This window comes from Leuciscus leuciscus (genome assembly GCF_965113295.1).
Source record: "Leuciscus leuciscus genome assembly, contig: HAP1_SCAFFOLD_681, whole genome shotgun sequence".
NCBI lineage: Eukaryota > Metazoa > Chordata > Actinopteri > Cypriniformes > Leuciscidae > Leuciscus > Leuciscus leuciscus.
In genome coordinates this window covers 1-24,839 of record NW_028118059.1, presented here as the reverse complement: position 1 = coordinate 24,839, position 24,839 = coordinate 1, and the positions used below count along the sequence as shown (strand labels likewise).

Sequence of the window (24,839 nt, the reverse complement as noted above, 5' to 3'; positions counted from 1 at the left end):
GTCCTGAGATCAGCAGATGTGCTGTGTGGATCTGGTGAAGTTAGTGATGTGAACTGTTCTGAGATCAGCGGATGTGCTGTGTGGATCTGGTGAAGTTAGTGATCTGGTGAAGTTAGTGATGTGAACTGTTCTGAGATCAGCAGATGTGCTGTGTGGATCTGGTGAAGTTAGTGATGTGAACTGTCCTGAGATCAGCGGATGTGCTGTGTGGATCTGGTGAAGTTAGTGATGTGAACTGTTCTGAGATCAGCAGATGTGCTGTGTGGATCTGGTGAAGTTAGTGATGTGAACTGTTCTGAGATCAGCAGATGTGTTGTGTGGATCTGGTGAAGTTAGTGATGTGAACTGTCCTGAGATCAGCGGATGTGCTGTGTGGATCTGGTGAAGTTAGTGATGTGAACTGTTCTGAGATCAGCAAGCGGTTAACAGTGTGTTGCCAAGTGGGAGATTGTTTGTGTTTCAGTCATTAGATTGTGAAAACTGATCTCCCATATTGTCCATATGTTTTTCTCCTGTTCCTGCAGGAGATTTAAACCGCATGAGTTTAAACACACACACAGACAGACACAGACACACACACACACACACACACACACACACACAGCGAGTCATCTCTCTTATGTAACACTGCAGCAGTGCGATACACAGCAGTCTCACTCAGCACTGGACATACAGGACATCTCAATACAGGACATACAGCACGCGCAATTTTGGTCACTTCTGGGAATAAATTAGTCCTCAATAAAAGTAGGCAGACACACAGACACACACACAGACACACAGACACACACACACACACACACACACACAGACACAGACACAGACACAGACACAGACACAGACAGAGACAGAGACAGAGACAGAGACAGACACAGACACACACAGACACACACAGACACAGACAGACACAGACAGACACACACACAGACAGACAGACACACACAGACAGATACAGACACACACACAGACACACACACAGACACACACACAGACACACACACAGACAGACACACACACAGACACACACACAGACAGACACACAGACAGACACACACACAGACAGACACACACACAGACACACACACAGACACACACACAGACACACACACAGACAGACACACAGACAGACACACAGACAGACACACACACAGACACACACACAGACACACACACAGACACACACACAGACACACACACACACAGACACACACACAGACACACACACACACACACACACAGACACACACAGACACACACAGACACACACAGACACACACAGACACACACACACACTTCCGCCTCCTCGTCTGAGCTCAGTGTTATTAGTCAGATTAGTGTTGATTCTTGTAATATTTCACAGAGGACGCAGCACATTTCAAACTAAACACTGACTGAGTTTCACTGTTGTGGTCATGAGAACTCCAGTCTTATGTGCCAGAGACCGACCAAAAACAGCATAAAAGAGCTCATTGTTTCGCTATTTATAAGAGACAATAAAAACCTGCAAAATCACACGCAACAAACACACTTTCTGTCGCACTCGTAACATTACAATCCATAGTTCTCCACAGATCAGCTAAAATGATGCATTAATAACTGACAGAGCAGGTGTGTGTGCTGAATTCTTGTGCCCTGTGTGTGAGATGTGACGTACCCATGAGGCATTGCAGCGAGCGGGAGTGACACCAGGCCGCGAGCTGGAACACTAGCGTAGAGCTTACAGCGCCACCATACTACACATATATACTGTGTGTGCATTGAGACTGGATGTAACCGTTACAATTGATGACATAAAACTTAAAAAAAATTAAAATAATAATTAACATACGCACATGTATTTGTGAATATCTATAGAATGTCTATATGGAACATCTATAGAAAACGTACATTTTTTAAAGAAATATAAATGCATAAAATATTATGAATATAAAGTAAGAAACATGTATTATTTATTATTATTATTATTATTATTATGAATCATCTATAATTATACAAATAAAATTGGATTAAGGAAAATGATTTAAAGCAATTAATTTATTTACATTGTATTCATATTTATTAATATAATTTATTATATAGAATTATTTGTATAATAAATTATTTAATTAAAAAACAATGCACACACTGCATGTATATGTACACACACACACACACAAAATGTATTTAAATAAATGTATTATTAATATGATTTAGTTTTTATAATTCATATAATAAATGTAATTTTTTATTTATTTAAACTAACAAATATGTGTAGTTATTTGAGATTATTTAAAAAAGTTTGATAGTCCAATATACTGCAATTCATTCAACATTCTGTTGGCTTTCCATGGATTTGCATACAGTCACACACACAGCAGACATGGTACATGTAACGTAGTGTGTGTGCTGCTTCAAACATAACCATACACACTGTGTGTGTGATCTACAGCTGCTAAGTAATTTTGTAAAGCATATCAACACATTTCTGTGGCTTGTGCAGGGCGTTTGTTTGTGGCCTGCATGCTTAGGAACGAGGTCTGTTTGCTTAGTGGGAGTTTTTTTCCCATCATTGCAGAATGTATGAAATCCACAGTCTGTGAAAAGCAAAATTCCTTCACAAAATTCCACACGTTTACTAGCTTAAAAAAAACGGCAAGGCTGCTGTTTACCCCCAAACCAGCTGAGCATTCTGGGATACGCGTGTGCCTATTCCCGAACCTCGGAATCTGCCGAGTCACACATTCCCAACCCAGCGACGGGCCACACATTCCCTCTGCCTTTATGATCCGTCTTTTCTGTCTCTGCATGTGGAATGCTCTGCAAAGAGGGAATTTCAAATGGGCAGATTCACCTACACACACCTACACACACCTACACACACCTACACACACCTACACACACCTACACACACTTTATATTTAATCTAATTTTATCAATCAATAAATTCCTCTTGAAACAAACTTTGTTGTATTATTTTAATTTAATACTGTGAAGCTGCTTTGATACAATCTGTATTGTGAAAAGCGCTATACAAATAAACTTGACTTGACTTGACTTGACACTTACCTACACTTACCTACACACACCTACACACACCTACACACACGAATGCCATGGTGTATAGCTGCATGATATATATCGAAATAAAATCGAGATCGCAATGTGCGATTATGAAATCATGCAGATTGCAATTTAATTGAATTAATATATGTGATAAATAGTTTATTAAATACTCGATTTATTTAAAAGAAAAAAATCTGGAAAAAATATATATATTCAGGAGTAAAATTAATTATTTTTTTACATCTTTTTTAATTATTAATATTTTGCACTCCCCCAACCCCCCCACACACACACCCCACAAAAAAACCCACAATTGCAAGTTTATTTTTTCAATTGCAAGTTAAAAGTCAGAGTTGTGAGATAAATGTCGCATAACTTTTTTTTTTTTTTTTTATGGCAGAAACAAACTTCCCCAGTCATTCTAGAAGGATTCATTTTTTCCAACAAATACAGCTAATCAAGTAATCTGGCGATAAGGCGGATCAACCTCCACAGATCTTCTTATCCTCTACAATTGTCGTTCGGAAACAAAGTGCCTGATCTTTGCAGACACAAAGTCACGGAAGACTCTAAAGTTAGCATGTTGCATGACTGCACTCACACTGGCCTCAGCCTAATCCTTTAATCCAGGGAATCCTCCATTCGTTTATATAATCACCAATGATATGCAGCGCAGAGTAAACGAGAGCATACTTAAACGACAATCAAGATAACCTTTCTACAGACAACTTAGATCATTATCAGAATGTGAAAAATGTGCTGTTTTTTCTTTCTAGCACAAAAACATGGAAATCAAACAAACACTAAAAAACATTGTAAAAACAAGCTGCTGCCTTAAATTTAAGTACAAACAACTTGGATGTTAAGTCATTTCAACTTAAATTACATTAAACTGACTTGTTGAAAGTTGAATCTTGTATAAATAAAAAAATAATAATAAAAAAAGATTGCTTGACTTATTCTATGTCTATGACTTAGCAATGTAAAAACACATGTTGTCATAACTTATAGATAATATTTTTTTTTTACAGTGCAGTATGTTATAGGGTTTATGGTAACAGTTTACAATAATGTTCCATTAGTTACTAAATTAGCTAACATGATCTAACAATTAAAATTATTAAACTACTAAAACATTTATTAACCTTAGTTAATGCTCATTTCAACATTATTAAAATCAAAAGTTGGATCAAATACACAATGAACAATTTAATTTTCTTAAAGGGGTCATATATTGGTAAATGCACTTTTACAAGCTGATTGTACTGAAATGTGTGTTGGCAGTGCCTGTACACAACCATCATATAATGATAAAAATCCATCCAGTGTTTTTAAAAAAAAATCTCCTTATATGTTTTCCCCCGTCTCAAATCGAGCCGGACGCCCCTCCCACGATTGTTGATTGACAGCAGCGTTTCAACACAGACCCGCCCTCGCTCGTGAGCGAGCTGTCAATCATCATAGTCCGCCATTGTTGATACGCTGGAGCAGAATGGCGTCTAAGCGATCGTGGTGTTCTGTTCTTGGGTGTAATAAGGAACACAGCATCATTTTGATGTTCCTAAATCCGAACCGCTGAAGACGCAGTGGCTGAGTTTTGTTTCCGAAGGGAATATTATGATTGCGCGAATCATTTCTGACCAGACTGCTTTATAAACGAGGGTTATAAACATAAATTACAACAAATTCTTAGGTGTCCTTCAACTACTGCTAGAAACATTCCTGCCGTGACCTCATGTCAGTGCTTCAGCCCTGACAGCTGTACCTAACACTGCATAGATAACGTTACGCATCACGGACAAGCCTACATTTACCGAAAAAAAGGTTTTCATGACCATTAGCTGTAACATCAATCTGTCAATGAACTAACGTATACATCAGTAAACACATAGCGTTCGTATCTCACTACTCTACCCTGCCAATACACACAAAGATAGATCAAAGTGACATTACGTCAACCAACCATTCAGAAACGTCATGTCCGAGCCTTAATTGTCGAACTTCTTCGGGGCCGTCATCTTGTTCCGGGTCCGACTCCGGTTCAAATTGATACGGCTGCACAGATGTGTCCTCAGAGACTCCCGCTGCCATTCTTTCTCCAAACTATACCCTCAACTGTTGTCAAGGCAACACTACACGTGTGTTGTGTCAAAACGCCCACAGAACAGAGGGGCGGGGCGAGCAAAGCTCATTATCATTTAAAGACACATGCACTTAAACGGCGTGCTGAAAACAGAGCTGTTTTTGACCAGGTCAAATTAGTGTTTTCTTACAATACTAATGGGAATTTTTAATTAAAGTATATTACAAACTTTTCATTTAGACCCTAAAGAATCATATTAACTTGTACAAAAATGGCATTATATGACCCCTTTAACTAATGTTAATAAATATTAACAAATACTGTAACAAATGTATTGCTCATTGTTAGTTAATACATAAACTCACGTTAAATACTGGGACCGTATTGTAAAGTGTTGTAAAATGACGTGCACAGATTATTGAGCGATGACTGAATCGGCTCTTTGAAGGAGCAGTTCATTGAAATGGCACAGATACACAATAAATAATGGAGAGCAAAACACTGTTCAGTGTGTCCTCAGTTGGTGTCATGGTACGCTAGCAAGGTCTAAAAAGAAGTGTAGCTAATAGCTAACAGGTGCTGCAGTGCGAACGAGTGAAAGAATGAAAAGAAGGGAGTGAAACTGCCTACATTTATGCATTCAGCAGATGCAAAAGTGACTTACACTGCAATTAAAGGTGCAGTATGTAATATTGATAGCTAGTGGTTGAAATGGGTACTGCAGTTCAAATTCAAAATATTGAAAACAACAGCTTTTTTGGGGTGCAAACAGAGTTTTCAAGAGATAGATACCTACTATCTTACAACATAATATTTATTTCGATCATGCAAGCCTTTGGTGATCAACTTTAAAGCAACAGCAGGTGTTCAGACTCTAAACCTGACGACAGACGCCTGTATGAGCAGATCTGGCAACAAACACCAACCAGACTCACAAACCATCAATGCACTGGAGAACAGATTTACAGTTTCTGGCATAAAAACATTTTCTTCCGCAGCAAATCATCATATTAGAGTGATTTCTGAAGGGTCATGCGACACTGAAGACTGGAGTAATGATGCTGAAAATTCAGATCACAGTTTAAAAGATATTGAGCTGTAATAGTATTTCACAATATTGCTGTTTGTACTGTATTTTTTATCAAATAAATGCAGCCTTGAGCAATAAGAGACTTCTTTCAAAACACAAATAATATAAAAAAAAATAGAAGTCCTGTTCTAGATTATCCTGCTAAATATAAAAAATACAGCAAAGTGTGGATTTAAAATGGGTTGTGATCATGAATACCATTTCATGTTAACTTTAATAGAGTTAGTTGGGTTCCTTCATGAAATAAGGCTAAAGTAAATTTTAGCAGTAATAGATTTAAGTCACACATATGTAGATATGAGTGAACAATAATCGCACCAATCACTGTTGGGCTGTTCAGGATGAGCAGATAGGAGTTACTGCTGTTCAAAACATTATGATTATGAAGAACACAAAACCTCTGCTCCTCCAGACCCACAGCTGTGTGCATGAGTGAAATACAGGCCTGGGGTGACATTTACATAATCTATGAACTGGCAGATGAGTCATGCAGTGCATGTCTCACACACACACACACACACACACACACACACACACACACACACACACACACACACACACACACACACAGTGTGGTTCGCTATCTTTGTGAGGACTCTCCATAGACGTAATGGTTTTTGTACAAACTATATATTCTGTCCCCTTACACTAACCCGACCTCTAAACCTACCCATCACACACACACACACACACACACACACACACTCTAACCCTACCCCCCAAACCTGCCCATCACACACACTAACCCGACCCCTAAACCTACCCATCACACACACACACTCTAACCCTACCCCCCAAACCTGCCCATCACACACACTAACCCGACCCCTAAACCTACCCATCACACACACACACTCTAACCCTACCCCCCAAACCTGCCCATCACACACACTAACCCGACCCCTAAACCTACCCATCACACACACACACTCTAACCCTACCCCCCAAACCTGCCCATCACACACACTAACCCGACCCCTAAACCTACCCATCACACACACACACACACACACACACACACACACACACACACACACACACACACACACACACACACACACTACCCCTAAACCTGCCCATCACACACACACTAACCCGACCCCTAAACCTACCCATCACACACACACACACACACTAACCCGACCCCTAAACCTGCCCATCACACACACACTACCCCTAAACCTGCCCATCACACACACACTAACCCGACCCCTAAACCTACCCATCACACACACACACACACTAACCCTACCCCTAAACCTGCCCATCACACACACACACACACACACACACACACACACACACACACACACACACACACAACCCCTAAACCTGCCCATCACACACACACACACACTACCCCTAAACCTGCCCATCACACACACACTAAAGGCCAATTTATACTTCTGCGTCGGGTGCGCGTAGAAGGTACGGCGTAGCATACACATTGACGTGTACCATACGTCGTACCCTTCGCCGTACCCTGACGCGCACCTCCTCAAAAATGTAACTACGCGTCGCGGCGACGTGGACCGCAAGATCTGTGATTGGTCGGCTGGATAGCATCGCGTTTCCTCCTACGCATTTCCGGAATGATCTTCTGCACTCTGCACCGCCCGCCCGCCATTTTTAAATTCCGAAGATCAGTGAAGAGCCATGGAAATAGACCAAGTGACCGAGAGATTGCTTGAAGAAGTGCGGAAATACAGCCATCTGTATGACTCCTGTCCTTCAGTCGCCATTGCTCGTAGAAACCTAAACTCAAAACAGCCGCGAGGAATGTAAACACAGTGGAACTGGAACATTAAAACCCACCCGCGCCAACTAGCATTTCGGCGGTGTAACTGCAGAGCAACACAGACATTCGCAGAAGTATAAATGCTCACGACGGCGTCGCCTACGTGCGTAGCCTACGACGTACACTACGGCGTACACTCGACGCAGAAGTATAAATTGGCCTTAACCCGACCCCTAAACCTACCCATCACACACACACACACTAACCCTAAACCTACCCATCACACACACACACACACTAACCCTACCCCTAAACCTACCCATCACACACACACACACACACACACTAACCCTACCCCTAAACCTACCCATCACACACACACACACTAACCCTACCCCTAAACCTGCCCAACACACACACACACACACTACCCCTAAACCTGCCCATCACACACACACACACACACACACACACACACACACACACACACACACACACTACCCCTAAACCTGCCCATCACACACACACTAACCCGACCCCTAAACCTACCCATCACACACACACACTAACCATACCCCTAAACCTACCCATCACACACACACACACTAACCCTACCCCTAAACCTACCCATCACACACACACACACACACACACACACACACACACACTAACCCTACCCCTAAACCTACCCATCACACACACACACACACACACACACACACACACACACACACACACACACACTAACCCTACCCCTAAACCTACCCATCACACACACACAAACACACACACACACTAACCCTACCCCTAAACCTGCCCAACACACACACACACACACACGACCCCTAAACCTGCCCATCACACACACACACACACACACACACACACACACACACACACACACACACACACACACTACCCCTAAACCTGCCCATCACACACACACACACACACTAACCCTACCCCTAAACCTACCCATCACACACACACACACACACACTAACCCTACCCCTAAACCTACCCATCACACACACACACACACACTAACCCTACCCCTAAACCTGCCCAACACACACACACACACACTACCCCTAAACCTGCCCATCACACACACACACACTAACCATACCCCTAAATCTGCCCATCACACACAAACATACACTAAAATGACCCCTAAACCTACCCATCATCACAAAAATGTCTGCAGAATAAGTAAAACTTACTTCACTCACACACACACACACACACAAATATCAGATGTGTGCATCAGGCCGTGTTCGATATCTGATTTGGTTTGTTATGATGTGAATGTTCTGGTCAGTAGTCTCACCGATCTGCAGCAGCACAGGTGTGACCAGCGCCGTCTCCATGGCATAGCAGAACTCTCGCCCGAACATGATGGCTCCGTGCATCACCCACTGGCGCAGTGAGATCCGGTCTATAGAAACCTCACTGACTGACCCCTCCTGACACTCCAAGCCCCGCCCTCCGGCCCCGCCCACTCCATTAGCCCCGCCTCCTCCTCCGGGTTTCTCCACGGGCGGCTCCACGGCCTGCATCTGCACGGCGTCGGCCTCGGTGTTGTGCGGGGCCATCCTCGCTGTCGTCGGCATGCACTCGGAGCACGGGTCACGTGTGGCTCCACGCAAACAACACACAAATCTAGGAAGAAAAAAGCCTTTCCGTCGAGGAGCTCAGCCGTGGATTGGACTCAGGGAGAGGTATATATCCTGAAACGTGGCAATTGAATAAGGCCTCTTGCAGGAGCCCTGGGACGGGCCGAGTCGGGGGGTTTGGGTCGGACAGGGGAGGATATGACTCTATCATGAGGTCACTCCCGCTGGTGTGATGTATGTCAGTGTGTATGAGTGAGTGAGTGAGTGAGTGAGTGAGTGAGTGTGTGTGTGTGTGTGTGTGTGTGTGTGTGTGTGTGTGTGTGCGTGCGTGTGTGCATGTACTGGTGTGTGTGTGTGTAGGTGTGTTTACTGTCTACTGGAAACAGTAAAAATCCATATCAATTGCCATTCAGTTAATACCAGTTTCATGATTTGTATAGAGGCGGTGCTGTAGAGGGTGGAGGGCAGGCCGAGGGGTGAAGGGCAGGAGAAACCAGACGGAGAGCACCGGAGAATCCCCATGGAGTGACCGATCAATCTGAAAGAGGGAAGGAGAGAGAGAGAGAGAGAGCGAGAGTGTTACTTGAATTCACAAAAAAGGTCTCACACAATATGCATGTACTTTTATGCCCATAAATGCATGTACTTTTAAGACCATCAATGCAAGTACTTTTATGCACTTTTATCCAAAGTAACTTACATTGCATTCAAGGTATTACATTTGATGAGTTCATGCATTCCCTTGGAATTGAACCCATGACCTTGGTGTTGCGAGCAGCATGCTCTGCGGTGACTCACTGACTCAATGCTAAGGTTGTTTCCATCATATTAAGCCCCGCCCCATATTACTTCCCGCTTCACTCAAAAAAATGTTCAATAACTGCAGTGTTATGCATTGATGATGCACTTGCATGTTGTCCTGAAGCATTTCTCTAGAACATTCCTCATTTTTTGTTTTAATTTAACCTGAGGTTCTTGAATTCAACTCCAAACAAACAGCAGAATTAACATATTTGGCGGGATTATGCATGGAGCTTTCAGAGATTAGCGCTAAAAATGCAGCCGTAATTATGGCACGTTTCAGGACAGGACGGAAATTCCCGCTAAAAGCCCAAAGCATTAAAGTGTGCGCAAACAATCAGCTCCGCAGTGGCCCTTCATAACCCTCTTAACATGACTGAGATGTGGGGTCTAGAGGGCTCTTTAAGACCCAACACAATGCACTTCGCTCAAGGTTCAGACTGGAGTAACAGAGCCCACATTGTGTTAGTGCGGGCCGAGTCTCCTGATTACACCACGCTGCTATTTACGGCTCTGAGGATTCAGAAACCAGGCAAAGAGGAAGGGAAACAAGCATTTCCTGAATGCCACACCAAAAACAAACAGTGAGTAAAACCGTCAGTCAGTCCGGGCGTCGATAAGTGACGCTGTGCTCTTCCTCTGTATCAGAACAGGGTTCTGGATCTCAGGCTCCTGCAGGCTTGTTTATCATGTGAGACTCTGATCAGAGAGACGAATACTATCAGATTACAGCTCTGTTCAGCGTAGTAATGAAGTGCGGGGTATTTAAATATAATACATTTGGAACAGCTGACTAGGATTCCCATGTGGCACCTCGGGGTCACAGGGGCGAATGTCTGATCTGCCAGCTGATTGGTTATCTAATCCGTACTCCATCCTCAGCCAGAGTCAACGGGACACACAGGATCTGCTCCGAAACCTACTGAGCTGCTTATGTAGACACATTTAATGTATCTAAGCAGTAAGAAGCATAATTACAGAAGTAACAATGTAGATGTTTACTTTAGTTTATTAAAGTAAATTTAGGAAACTAAATGCATTGCAATAACCGCTGCGTTTTTTTTTTTAATATAGATCCAAGTTGGCAAACTAAGCAAGACAAATGTTTTATTATTAATATTATGTTAAGTATTATACAATATTATGATATTAAATTAATGTGCATAAAATATGAAATTAGATTTTTTTTATATAAATGTTTATTATAAATATTATCCAAATTGTTACACAATATTATGATATTAATTTAATGTGTATAAAATACAGAAATTAAATTTTCCATCCACCAAACAAAACAAGACAAATGTTAATAATAAATATTTAAATTATTACACAATATTATAGTATTAATTTAATGTGTATAAAATAAGGAATACATACACACACACACACACACACACACACACACACACACACACACACACACACACACACACACACACACACACACACACACACACACACACACACACACACACACACACACACACACACACACACACACACACACACACACACACACACACACACACACACACACACACACACACACACACACACACACACACACACACACACATATATATATATTATTTTTACTCATTTTGATCTAAAAGGAACAGATATTTAGCCCAAATAAATTCAGTTTTTTACTTAATTCAAAGGAGGCATTGCATGTAATAAATCTAATTTAAAACAGACTTTTCTTACCCAGTATTTCTGTGTGTCATGTATTTTTATTCTTTTTAGAGATTCACATCATTATCTTTGTCAGGCTGTGGATTCAAGTAGGAGTTTTGCAGAGTTTCTTCTGTCTGTCGATGTGCAGAAACATCTGACAGCGTGACAGGAGCTGCATAATAAACACTTCAGAGTCTGTTCGTTCAAAAAATAAAATAAATAAATAAATATATATATGACAGTTTTGTAAAACGTCTAACAGGCTGAAACGGGCTCCCAGCCGAGACTCTCTGCCGTCCATCATTCCTCAGCCATCATTTCAAACACAGTGTTGAGTTTCCCCAAACTGGCACTGAGAGCTTCACGCCATTAGCAATAAGCCAATAAACGCGTGTATTACAGAATCAGCCTCAATCAAAGCGCTCTTGAAAGGGTGTCGAGCTGCTCTCCTCAGGGGCTTTTGGCAAACGCACCGTCTGCAGTGAACGGGGCCTGTCATGTGAGAAGGGAACAGGGGCCCGAGCGGGTCGCGCTGGATTCGGTTCCACTGTCTGTGGAAAAACTTCTCAACGGCCTGTCAGAGGAAAGCTGCCATCCAACCCGCTGCCATCCTGCAGAAAACTGACTCGGACTATACCGTTTCAGAGAGTCTGAATGTGATGGGATCAATAAACATAAAACTTTGAGCTGTCGGTGGGAAAGCGAGGGATTCATTCCCTCCTCACCTGTGCGGAGACTCTTATATAACAACATTGAAGTGTCTCACTTTCTCATAAACGTCCAAAACACCATTACGGACGAATGGACTGAGATGTGTGTTAACAAGTGGCTAAATGGAAAGACAGAGTTTGTCGGATATTAAACATCACACTGAACAGGAAAACTATTTCCCACTTTTTTTGTCAAGTCTTGCTTGTTTAAAGGGGTGGTTGATTATGATTTCACTTTTCTAACTTTAGTTAGTGTGTAATGTTGCTGTTTGAGCATAAACAACATCTGCAAAGTTACAACGCTTAAAGTTCAAAGCAAAGGGAGAGATTTGCTTTTAAAGAAATTGCTTTTTAAGGACTACAACAAACGGCTGGTAGAGACTACACCACATTCCTCCCGGGTTAGTGACATCACTAACCCTAGAATTTACATAAACCCCGCCCCCGGGAACGTGATTTATAGATTATCATGACAGAATATGCTAATCAATGACTAGAAAATAACTTCACATAAGCTACATAAACTCATCAACTAATCATTCAGAAATGTCCTGTTGCTTCTACATGTTGTCTCTTCTTCTTGAGTCTCTCCATCATTGTCTGACTTCGGTTTGAACACAAAAGGCTAAAAGTTTTGAAATCTCCAGTGCATGTCAAGTCAAGTCAAGTCAAGTCAAGTATATTTGTATAGCGCTTTTCACAATACAGATTGTATCAAAGCAGCTTCACAGTATTAAATTAAAATAAAACAAAGTTTGTTTCAAGAGGAATTTATTGATTGATAAAATTAAATTAAATATCCCCCAAATATCCCCAACTGAGCAAGCCAAAGGCAACAGTGGCAAGGAACCGAAAAACTCCATCAAGTGACCTAATGGTGTCCTAAAACTCCATCAAGTGACCTAATGGTGTCCTAAAACTCCATCAGGTGACCTAATGGAGAAAAAAAACCTTGGGAGAACCCAGGCTCAGTCGGGGGCCAGTTCTCCTCTGGCATTTATGAGCTAGAGGCCGGATTGTAGTTTGAACTGTGGGATTATATGAATGCCTGGCTGAAGAGATGCGACTTTAATCTAGTTTTAAACTGGGAGAGCGAGTCTGAGCAACGAACAGTATCAGGAAGACTATTCCAGAGTTTTGGAGCCAAATGTGAAAATGCTCTCCCTCCTTTGGTGGTTCTGGATATCCTAGGTATGACCAAAAGCCTTGAATTTAGTAGGGCTGTATTCAACCAAAGAAAATCTTGGTCGACTGAAGTCCTGAAATTTTCGACTAAAAATCGACTAAAATCGACTAAAAATGACGGTAGAAAAAAAAAACGTTAAATTAATTAGATGCGCACTGTGCAGTACTTGGTAGCCTTGTTGTCCGCCTAAATGAATTATAAATAAACATAAAAAAAACTAGTAGGCTATTTGCAGTATATTAAATCATTTTTGACCTAATTATTTTGCACTGAAATGAGTCTGACACTCGAGTCTGTCGGCTCTGACAGCGTTGCATCACGTGCACCTGCGCAATATCATAGCTTATGATTTCCGAAAATAGTACTATGTTGTCAACTAGTGATATCATCACAAGAACTGTTGAGGAATATGCAACATAATTTAGACAATTATTTTTGTCATATGTTATAATAAGTTATAACTGTCAGACACTATCATTTCACCGTTCATGTCCTCGCACCGAGCGAGGCTGAACATGAGCTCAGCTTCGCAGCTGAGACACGAATAGACTATTAACTTAAAGCTTTTACTCTTAATAAACACAAAAGGCACGTCCACTTTAATAAAAAAAGATTATTTATTAAACAAACCAGATCAAGAGCAGAAACGAAATAAAGTGCATAACTGAAAAATAAAGCATCCTAGGCTCAAAACTGATGCTTGCAAACTTTGCATTCGACTTTTTTCCTGTTATCAATTTTAACAAAATGCTGCCACACTGTCGATTTCTTTGTTGTTGACATGTTAGAAGAGGACTGACTAAAACACTCTCACAATTAAATAAATAATATTCAGCATCAAACCTTCTATAGTTATCGCTCTCTCTTGGGTTGGGCTAATCCAAAAAAGGTGAAAACAAGGGGGGTGTTCTGAAGACAGACTGTTACAGTGAAACAAGGGTACTCTAAAAACACCCCCATTAGCAGTTAGTGCTTTCCACCTGATGAAATGAGCGCGCCTCAGCGCGGCAAAACTGATTAAATAAACACGGCAAAACTGATGAAATGAACGCGGAAAAAATCGACCAATCAGAATTTTGGTCGAACCAGAACGTATCGACCAATTAATCGACTAATCGACTGGGACAGTACAGCCCTAGAATTTAGTGATCTTAAAGAGCGCGATGGATTATAGGGCGATAGAAGATCCGTTAAATAGACTGGAGCTAAGCCGTTTGTGTGTGTGTGTGAGGTAAAACACACACACACACAAAACTCCCTGTGCCGGGAGCAGCAGCTCATTTGCATTTAAAGGGACAGACACAAAACGGTGCGTTTTTTGCTCACCTTCAAACAGTAACAACTTTAACATGCTATATAAAAATATCTGTGGGGTATTTTGAGCTAAAACTTCACATACACACTCTGGGGACATCAGAGACTTATTTTACATCTTGTGAAAAGGCATTATACCAGCCCTGTCAGTGTATTGATTTTTTTCAGGACATCTTACACATGCATAATGTTAAACCATCAGTTATAAAGACAACCGCAAGAGATCAGAGAGGGAACGATAACATCAATCACTCAAGTGACACACACACACACACACACACACACACACACACACACACACACACACACACACACACACACACACACACACACTCAGTCTCTCCACAATTATGAATCATCTCTCCATCAGATCTGCTGATGCTCAAAGTGTGTTTGATCAAACGGCGCAGAGGTCTGAATGAACCACAGTGCTATAAATCAAGATCACCTAGAGAGCGACCTCGATGGCCACTGCCCACACGCAAGCCAAACACACACACACACACACACACACACACACACACACACACACACACACACACACACACACACACACACACACACACACACACACACACACACACACACACACACACACACACACACACACACACACACACACACACGATGAACCAGATAGGGAGCAAATATGGAGCAGAGCGCATGAGGATCAGGTGAACGGGCCAACGAGGACTAAACAAGGGGAGTGTGGTAACAATCAATCATCCCAAACTTTTTTTTGGGATGCACTCAATAAATAGCATTGCATGCATCTTGTTGAAAATGCACATATAGTTCATTTTCAACAAGATGCATGCAATTCTATTTATTTCAGAAAGGTACTTTATGTTATTAATGCACCTGAGCACCACGAATACCGACAGTTAATACAGCTTGTGTTATCTATCCACTTTCCCAGGAGCGACGCCCTCGTTGCACACTTAAATCAGGGACAGAGAGGTGTTGAGATGAGATGAACACTGAGGTGTTGAGATGCCTCTTAAAGTTCAAGGTTAAAACTATTTTAGACACAGCCTAGGTTTAGCAGTTAGCATAACATACAAATCTGCAGCCAATTTTAACCTGTTTATTCCCAACACCTGGGATCACATGATCCTCCTGCATGCAAACATGACAAGCACACGCCACATTTCCTCACAGTAAGCAATTAACAATCGATCGGTCAGACTCATTATCAGCGCATTAGCCAGACGCGCGACAGCACTTCAGCATTATTGACATCTCAATGTTACGCAAGACAGAAAAGAGAGACATAAACAAAGAGAGAGAGAGAGAGAGAGAGAGAGAGAGAGAGAGAGAGAGAGAGAGAGAGAGAGAGAGAGAGAGAGACATAAACAAAGAGAGAGAGAGAGAGAGAGAGAGAGATCTTAAAATGCCCACGAGGGACCGTCTGAACTGTGCTCTTCATGTTAAAGGGCTCACATATTTTTGCATTGTCACACATAGCCGACATTTGACTTCTAAGCAGTCCAAAAAAAAAAAAAAAAACTTGTTTCTGTACTAATAATTACATTTGTTCTTGAAAATAAAAATAATTATATTATTTTAAGTGGAACTTCAAAATGAGAATATTAAAATATCATGATAAGAAAAGTTTGCTTTGTTTTATGCAGCATTTAAAATCTGAAATAGATACAACAATAATATACTTGCACATAAAGAAGTCTCTGCTAATAGTTGAAAAATGTATAGTTATTAGGGGTATAACAATATATTGCAATGCAATTTGTATTGTGGATAGTTCACCCAAAATTAAAACTACTATATAATGTTGAATATAATGTATAATAATGCAATGGGGGGATATTTGTGGGTCCTGATAATGCCAAATGTCTGATGTTATCAGTAAAAAGGACTACATTATTTTAAATATATCTAGTCAGTGAAAGAGTGCAAATATTCATCTAAAATAATTCTGTATTTTCATCTTCAGAATCATGAATATTGTTATTCTGGTGTCGCTATTGTCCTGTGCTTTGGGTTTCCAGCACAAGTCCAAGACTATTCATTCACACCCACAATGTAATACCAAATTTAGCATTTTAATCAAGCTTTTATCATATGTCTTGGAGTATCGCAATAATATTGTATCGTGAGTTCAGTATCGTGATGTGTATCGAATCGTGACATGAGGGTCTCGTTACACCCCTCCCTGATATGGTGTGTGTGGTGTCACTCTTCAGCGGTGCAGAAATTACACACATCACCTTTCAGTGATGAACTTTAGAGTACAGTATGTAGATTTAGATTTGACAGGCTTTCCTATGGTGGTTTACCCAGAGAGCATGTCTTTCACACGTGAGGTGAGGGAAAACAAGGGCCTGAGAGAGTGAGCTAGAATGAGAGGTCAAGTAACGCTGTGGGATGAAATAACAGACACCGATAGGAACGCTGTTTGTTCAGTTCAGCGGCTGGGAGAAAAAGTCGTCCGTTCATACGCCCACAAAAACACTAGATTACAGGTGGCAGTTTCCCGCAGAGATCTGATTTTCGGAGCAACAAACAGAGATTGTTTACTGTAACAAAACGAACAATATCAGCATGGGCGTGAGAATGGGCTGATACTAGGAGTTCATTCCTGGAGAATGTTATTTAATATCCATTAGCATTCCCATTTAGGGCTGCGCAACATTGGGAAAAATGACATTGTGATAATTTGTTTTTCTGCAACATATAATGTGATTAGAATACAGGAATTTTCAGTAAATTATTTTAATTGCTATTTCTGGAAGGAATTAATCAATCTAGAGTGATTTTGTTGGGGAAATGCATCTGCACAGAACATTAAAAAACATAAACATAAAAATTTGGATTCACACTTTTTACAAGAACCAACTTAAACCTCTTTTAGTATCCATAAAGTCAACATAATAATAATAATAATGATAATTAACTAATAAATAAATAAATAAATAAATAAAACACACCATTTTGACCAATTCAATATAACTATAAAATATTAATAATAATAATAATAATAATAAATAAAACACCATTTTGACCAATTCAATATAACTATAAAATATTAATAATAATAATATTATTATTATTAATAATAATATTAATAATAAACAAAAATATTAAACAAAAGAAATATATTGTCACAAAAAAGAAGTTAAAATTAACAGTTAAAATTACAATGCAACTATTTACAACTTAATTTCTTCATTCTTAAATGTCAAACCATCTAACTTTTATTTTGACAGTTTATGTGCTGTGTTCAATGCTGAAATGGCGTCCGACCAATCAAATTTGAGAACTGTAATTAACAGTTTTATAATATTTTTTTTATAAATTCTGACAGATTTTTTTGCATTGTCACTTACAGTGTTCAGATAAAACTATTGCATAATACAGGTAACAGTATTATAGCAATTACTAAAAAGAAAATGCTGGTATTGGTACTCTGTTATTGGCATCTGTCACGAACCCGATGCAACATTGTACAGCTGACCCAAATTACACTGGCTAAGTTTCATAGGTCAAGCTGACTGCAGTCGAGGTATCGGGTTTATATTTGTACGTGTGTAAAGCCTCCTCCCCCATCCGGCCTACATCCATCCGCTGATCCCGGGGGAACCAGATCCACGTCACTGCAGAGAAATTGGGGACTATTTGGGTCAGTTTATCAAAGGTTCACGAGGCACACACGGAGATCAGGTCAGGCCGATTAATGGTGGGATTCAGGTGGCGCTCGGATTACAACTTCATCTAGCAATAACTGATCCAAATCACAATATCCCAATGTGAAATATTTCAACTGCATCTCCATGCCAGGTTTCCACCTGTGACTGTGAGCACGCATTTCACAACTACGGTCAGACATGACAAAAACATACAGTGTGTATTGCTGAAGTATTTGACCATTTGGCCTCACGAGTAGCATGTGTGTGTAAATCACAAGAGCGCCAGGACATCGTGTTCAGACACTGAAAACAAACGGGCTTTTGGACACTAGCTTTAACTTTGGCTGTTTGTGCTTATTAGTGGTGTTTGTTGCTCATACTTGGGGTGTGAATGTGATCAAACCCATTACACTTATTATTAAACTTCAACGTGCAGCATTTGCTTCCTCCTCAACAAGACACGTGATTAGAGAGGCATGCTGTTCCTTTAAGTAATTAAACTCAAGACAGAAAGAAACCACTCATTACACCATTAGCATAGCAGTGATAGAAAAATAGATTATTTTTGAGATCAGTGGTAACACTTTACAATAAGCTTCATTAGTTAAACATGAACCAACAATGAGCAATAGATTTGTTACAGTATTTGTTCATCTTTGTTAATGTTAGTTAATACAAATAAAGCTGTTCATTGATTGTTCATGTTAGTTCACAGTGCATTAACTAATGTTGACAAGATTTTAGTAAGTAAATGATGAAATTAACATTAACAAAGATTCATAAATGCTGTAGAAGTGCACTAACTAATGTAGTTAAGTAATGTTAACTAATGAACCGTATTGTAAAGTGTTTCCAGATCAATACATACTGAACATGACACATCTAGCAATTCTACAGCTAAAAAATGAGCATCTTTCCTGTCCTTCTGTGCCTGATCTCATCTCTCTCTCTCTGAGATCTCTCTCTACACGCCTGCATGACATCACTGAGAGTGAGAAGTGCCTGATCTCATCTCTCTCTCTCTGAGATCTCTCTCTACACGCCTGCATGACATCACTGAGAGTGAGAAGTGCCTGATCTCATCTCTCTCTCTCTGAGATCTCTCTCTACACGCCTCCGTGACTTCACTGAGAGTGAGAAGTGCCTGATCTCATCTCTCTCTCTCTGAGATCTCTCTCTACACGCCTGCATGACATCACTGAGAGTGAGAACCAATCGATTTCTGATGCAGAAAAACAGTTTTCGTCAGATGAAAGTGTGTCTGCAGTAGTGCATGAGCTCCTCAGGAATGTAAACAAACCCTGCAGGTGTGTGTGTGTGTGTGTGTGTGTGTGTGTGTGTGTGTGTGTGTGTGTGTGTGTGTGTGTGTGTGTGTGACGCAGTGCTGCAGTGCAGGAGGAGGAGCCTAATGTGTGACATCATCAACACATCAAATCTTCCCTCTCTGCCTGACCAACAGCCGCTGCGCAAACACACACACACACTTATCTCGAGCGTCAGCAGGTTGTGTGTCCAGGTCAGCTTCTATAACCAGCTCTTCTTGTGACTCATCTTGCTGACTGACACACACACACACACACACACACACACAGAACGGATTTAAAGGGCCAGTGCAGCATCAGCGTGACCCTGCACGTGCAGTAACATTCCTGCGTCAAACCGTCAATAGAGTTAAGATCACTCTAATCCAAAACATACGACAACGAAACAATGACTGTGTAATTAGCAGGGATGATGACGAAGATGTTAAGCACGCACTTTAATTAACTGTCTGGAGACAGGCAAAGAGAAACAATGACAGCAACAACAGGCTCTAGCACTGAATTAAAGCAGCCATTTAGATTAAACATGAGCTCATTAAATATACATAGTTCTGTCATGTAACTCTAGATGGCCTAGTCTGATCGCTCCTGAACTCGGGCTGTTTATGCGACACCGTTTTCAACTAAAAACTTCAAACTTTATGCATTTTGGCTGTTCGTTTACACGACAACAGCATTTTGGGCGCCTGAAGACGTGACTCTCTGAAGACGATGATGTCATGCACATGCGTATTACGTGTTCAGTCTATAGTGTTTCATCGCCATCTACTGGCCTGGCAGCAGAATACAGCGTTTTCAGTCGTTTTAGCCGATCCGTGTGAATGGGAATCGTTTTGACAATAGTGTCGTCTGTACGTGGAAAACTCAAAGGAAAAACTTCCCTCAAAAAAACAATTTGACCCTCAATCTGCTTGCAATCACAGCATTCTCTATAGGGCACAGCTGATTGGTTCCTGCTGCATCAGTAGCCAATGAGATGGCAGCTCAAACTTCAAATACTTGTTCAGCATTTGTTTTAGCGGTGCAGCGCGCTTTCAGAAACCCTCCCCCTCCCCCAGCTCCACCTGTGTACAGTAGATCTGCTACGGGTAACTCATGTACGCTATCTTGTACAGCAGCAGCCGCTTGTCTTTCTTGCTCACGGCAGTGTGTCGTGTGTGTGTGTGTGTGTGTGTGTGTGTGTGTGTGTGTGTGTGTGTTGGCACAGGCAAGTCTCTGTTCTTGCTCAGCAGCAACAGAGTAGCAGATCTATCCCACCAAGACCAAATACATTAACAAGGTCATATCATGAAATATATATCTTTCAATGTGGCAAGAAAAATAAACAACTAGTCTATCCTTTGAATTAGGTTGATTTTTTTTTTGATCTATTGGCAGATATTTGTTCTTGTTTTAGGCATAAACTTTTTGATGCGTTGATAATTTTGATGCATTTAAAAAAACAAAAACAAGACTTAATATCTTAAGTCGTTTTGCTTCTCAAATAAATGCATCTTGATTTAAGAATGTTTATATATTTATACTGGAAAACAAGACAAAAATACAGAGCAAGAAATGTGCAACCCAAACAGAGGAGAAAAGGAGTACCTAAGGGAACACATGACCGTCAGACACTCTTCCTCATCATCATCATCATCATCATCGGCTGCCAGTAGAGACTGAGGCCAAAGTCCAGTGTGTAACGCAAGCCGGTGTCCTGCCAAACGGGCAGACTCCCAAACAGAGGAAGGCACTGGAGGAGTCAGTGTCGAGCCCTTGGTTTTCCTGGTAAGATGTGATGCGGCTTTACGGCACTAAATTAAGAGCATCGCCCCTGAACTCTGCGGATGTTCCCACCTCAGATCCGATTTATTAGTGGACCGACATCTACGTAAAAAGCTCTTATGGAAAACAAACAACTCTCACACAAAGCTCAGACGAGTACACAACATTTCAAGGCATCAACATGAGCTTTATTTATCTCGTTCCCTCCCATCTCTGACACGCTTAAATTCCTGATCGATTAAGTGGAAGGGTGCGGGGAACTGGGAGGTGACAGGGACATTGTGGTTCGTTTATGATGAAGTCAGATCACAAGGGGTGGCAGGTGTTTGGGACAGGCTGGGTGTCGATGTTGGGTGAGGTGTTGGGTTGCACTGGTCTGCACGGGGCCTGAATGCATGAAGATGTCTGTCTGGCTGAGGCGGCATTAACCAAACATTAGCGTCTTCTCTTACTCCAGTCGGATGAAACGGGAATTAACTGTGCTGATTAATTTCATGGCTCAGCATAAATTATGGCGACAGACCTTACAGAGAATTAGTAAAACATGTTGCATAGCAACAGAGATAAACCGGGGCTAAATGGATCCGGATGCTATTACTGGACGGCAAGACAAAATGCACAAAAACATACATTTTTGCAATATAATCAAAAACAAAAAGAACCACAAACTAGGGCTTTTCGATTTAAAAAAGAAATAGATTTGCTGTGCTTGTTTGGCCAAAATTGTGATTATATATGAATATGGCTATAAAATAATAATAATAAAGTTATTATTATTAATATAATTACTAAATAAAAATGAAAAATTACTAAATAAAAACAAAATAAGAAATATTACTATTGCAATATTTCACAGTAAAATATTTTTTAAATAATAAGAATAATGACCATTTAATAATATCAATAGATTATTTATATAATTACTACTTCTACTACTACTAATATTATTAAATTAATTCTTATTATAAAAAAAAATGTGTAATAAAAAAAAGGTTAAATATCCTAAAAATGCATACATTTTATTTTACATTACAATTTTAGAATTACAATATTTCTAATAATTTCATAATAAATTTCTTCATTTTCAAATGTTAAAACAACTGAACTTTTATTTTTGTCTGAAAACTGCATAAAGCCCTTTAAAGGCACACTTTGCAAGATTTGTACCTTAATATAACAGCTTCGAAATCATTTCGATGGTAAACGAACTCGTAGTAGTAATCATCCCGATAGGCAAAACCAGCACTGCAGGTTTGAGAGGTGGTGGACGCCAACTCTCGCGAGAATCACGACTTGCTTTACGGCACGACGTCACATACATCAACAACATATGAAGCCGCCTCTGTGGAAGACACTAGCACGCATTTCAGACGTGGATCATGGCAGAGTCGATGAAGAACGTGCGGTCGGAAGAGTGCAGAGACGGCGCTGCGTGAGTGGTGTTTACGACAGTAATGTTAAATACAAGTACTCCACGTCGACTCTAGGGGGCGCTGTTTGAGAAAACGGAAACTGCATAGTGTGCCTTTAAAGCTTCTCTTCTGCTGAGAAGCGCTTCTCATGACATGTTTGTGAAGATGACTGATAGCTGACGCATGATGCATTTTCAAATACATGTTAATGTGACTGAAACTCAGAGTTTGTGTGGAGCAGCATTTACTGCGAGTCGCTCTGAGACGCTCCAGATCATGAGCAGCTTGCATGTAAATGAACACAGTGCTGCACTTCACTCTGAAACACACAGCACATAAACGTATTGAATTAAATCACAGCCTTTGTCATTTGATAACCGCACTAAGCCATATTGCAATATCCCATTTATTTAGAAGAATTGTGCAGCACTACGACAAACTGCAACCAAAGAGAAATAAATGCAACACACTCACAACTTTTGCACTACGGAAAAATATGCATTATGGGTAAGTTGCTGTTTTAGGACAATATACTCTCTACTTTTAAGTATTTTAAACAGTATGCATTACAAACAACAAAATGCAACATTGACCCATGACCTAAATAAACTGCATGTTTATTTCAATGACATCTACTGTATTCTGACATTGCATGCATATTGGGCATACGGTGCACAACATACACACTGTAAACTGAAGAAATAGTATGAGTGGTATGGTAAGCATGCATTTCCGAACACAGCAACATCGTCCATGATCCAAACCTCCCTCGTTCACACTGCAGAAGAAACAACACTTGTTCAAAACAGCACAACTCTAAACTCCCAAACTAAGATCTGCAAAAACACCTCACACGGCTCCTCCCACAGCACAACAACCTGGATGGAAAATTCCAGGCTTAGAAAGTGAGGCCTTTGCCACAGACAGTCGACCTCTTATGACACACGAGAAAACAAATATATACTGCAAGTTTAAAGTCAAAACCAATCCGAGTGTATGCAAACACAAATGCATGTTTCACAGATGCATTAGGAAACACACGACAGTTCTGTTCCAAAAGCTGCCTTTCTGTCCACAACAAACACATGCAATCTGATCCATGCATCCTGAAGCTGAGCCTCATCCGTGAGTGACCTGGAGGGCGGCAGAACGCACTCGAGCGGGACCGGCCGAGGGATCATTACAGGAGCATGTTTTCGCCAAACTACTTTACTGTATTTGTGTGTTTAGATCTCACAATTCAGACTTTATAACTCGCACTTGTGAGTTTATATCTCATAAGTCTTAAAAAAATAAATAAAAATAAAATTGCAATTACCTTTTTTATTTCCTGGTGGAAACAAGGTTAAATTTCAAGATACTATTATAATTTTTGTTAATATTCTGAACTAGATTTTATTTTTATCTATTTGGGTTTCACTTTAATTTCAGTCA

At 40.6% G+C, this 24,839-nt stretch overlaps 1 long non-coding RNA gene across 1 annotated transcript; it reads right to left on the bottom strand.

Annotated features, from left to right (window-relative positions):
- Positions 1–9,811: 9,811 nt before the first annotated feature.
- On the bottom strand, positions 9,812–22,597 carry LOC309491892. Its single transcript, XR_014203360.1, has 2 exons — positions 21,817–22,597; positions 9,812–10,107 (listed from the first exon to the last, which is right to left on the bottom strand). It is a non-coding gene; the product is annotated as an uncharacterized lncRNA (long non-coding RNA).
- Positions 22,598–24,839: the final 2,242 nt, after the last annotated feature.